The 2,136-nt window shown below is 46.8% G+C and overlaps 1 long non-coding RNA gene across 1 annotated transcript in view; it reads left to right on the top strand.

Annotated features, from left to right (window-relative positions):
* Positions 1–1,439, top strand: part of LOC101846388 — a 40,361-nt gene extending 38,922 nt beyond the window's left edge. Inside the window, exon 5 of the long non-coding RNA XR_221082.3 lies at positions 1,327–1,439. This is a non-coding gene — a long non-coding RNA (uncharacterized LOC101846388). The remainder of the gene's footprint in view (positions 1–1,326) is intronic.
* Positions 1,440–2,136: the final 697 nt, after the last annotated feature.

Here is a 2,136-nt window from a genome sequence, read left to right on the forward strand (position 1 = left end):
GGAGAAAAAGAAGAAGAAGAAGAAGGACAAGAAGAAGAAGAACAAGAAGAAGGAGAAGAATACAGTCCCTCTCCTGTCGCGCTTGCAGCATTTCGAAATTGCCTCCCCCTCCCCCCTCCCCACACCGCACTTCCTGGCGGCGTCTATGAATGCTGTTTTGTCTGTCTGGCACGAAAAAGAAATGCTCGTTCGGCACGACAATTTAGAACTGAACCGACCCTGCCTGTCGGCGCCGGCTATAAAGTGAGCTGTGGTATCACTTGCCATTACTGCCGGAGAATACGCAAGAGTTTGTCCTCGTTGTTGGGCGGATGTTTGTGGGTCCTGCTGCACGTGCATTGAAACGGAATTGTTCACAAAGAGGTTTATGTAGGTGGTTGACGGGTGTTCTGGTGTGGTTAGCTTCTTCTTTCCTATGAAACATCTATCATCCTTATCTACCCTTCTTCTTTTTTATGCTTGTTACTCTCTTGTAACACCTCTGATATTCTGGCGCTCATATGACCGTAGGCAGCTGCGAGCGCCGTAAAACCTCTATTTAGACTAAAAGAGTATATATAGCGCTATAGGTCGTGTAAGTGAGGTCACCCACGTAAACGAACTGGGGGGGGGAGGAGGGGCTGTATGTGCACACTCTGGGACACTGGGCGTTTAGGGCAGGAACTAGAGCAGTCTAACAGAAGGATGAGTACTTTATGAGACTCACGTGGAGACGTTTGGATGGTCTTGGGAAGAAATCTACCATCTTGCTCTGAAATTTGGAGGCAAGGCTGTATTTAACCGTATCCGTACGCCCTGGGGTCATTTTGTACCCCCGGAGTTGTATTCTTCACATTTTAGGATACTTCTAGTAGGCCTACGAAAAAAATCTCTTTGAAACTTTCAGTATTTCTCAAAAAATCATTTTGACAGACTGCTATGCAAAGCGTACGGATCGGATTAACGAGTAAATTTCCTCTTTGGAAAGTGGTGGCACAGAGTTCCCCACGTCGTATGGATACGATAGTAAAACACGACGTACGGATAGGGTTAATATACTAGAGTCCGTGAGGAGTGAGGTGGTAAGGTATGTGTTTTACGGCGCTTGCAACTGCATAAGGTTATAATATTATTATGAGCGCGAGTGGGGTGGGGGCCCAGATTGTTCATGTAAATGGGGGCGCCGGCCATGCCGTTGAGGGCAAGAAGAGCCCCCCACCCCCCACCCCTATGTCGGACACATGACACGCGTGACGTCACTGCCATGAAATCTAGTACCATGTACAACCACCTCTTTGACCATACCTCGTATCGTTTACTCTCTCCCTTTCTCTCTCTTTCCTACAGAGTAGGCCAAGAAAACAGTATCAACAAGATGGCGGACGAGGACAGGGGCGAGAACTCTGATCTCATCGGCCAGGGAGGGCGAAAGGACAAGGGGAAGACTCCAGATTGGAGCAGGTTTGTTTTGTTTTTGTGAAATGTTCTCGTTTATTAAGTGGTAGCACAGAGGTCCCCACGTCGTATGGGTGCAATAGTAAAACACGACGTACGGATAGGGTTAAGTGGTGGCACAGAGTTCCCCACGTCGTATGAATGCAATAGTAAAACACGACGTACGGATAGGGTTAAGTGGTGGCACAGAGTTCCCCACGTCGTATGAATGCAATAGTAAAACACAACGTACGGATAGGGTTAAGTGATGGCACAGAGTTCCCCACGTCGTATGGATACGACGTACGGATAGGGGGAAATAATAATATGAGCCTAAAAGTTCCTAACGCCCCCTGACGACGCATGTATATTGTGAATTAGGAGTCGGGCTTCAACCTTTTCCGCCAGGGCCAACCCACGCAAACGCACGTTTTAGGTCTGGTCTGTATGGGGCCTGTGTGTGAGAGCTCTCTACAGGGATACAACTTCCGAAGCTGAAAGACAAAGATTTAAAGATACTAACAAACCAGGTTTTGGTTGTTACATCTTTCTCTATCTGCCTGTCTGTCTGTCTGTCTGTCTGTCTGTCTGTCTGTCTGTCTGTCTGTCTGTCTGTCTGTCTATCTATATCTCAATCTACCTATCTAGATAGATTATCTATCTATCTGTCTATCTATCTATCTATCTATCTATCTATCTATCTATCTATCTATCTATCTATCT

This window comes from Aplysia californica, unplaced genomic scaffold (assembly GCF_000002075.1).
Source record: "Aplysia californica isolate F4 #8 unplaced genomic scaffold, AplCal3.0 scaffold00939, whole genome shotgun sequence".
Classification (NCBI taxonomy): domain Eukaryota; kingdom Metazoa; phylum Mollusca; class Gastropoda; order Aplysiida; family Aplysiidae; genus Aplysia; species Aplysia californica.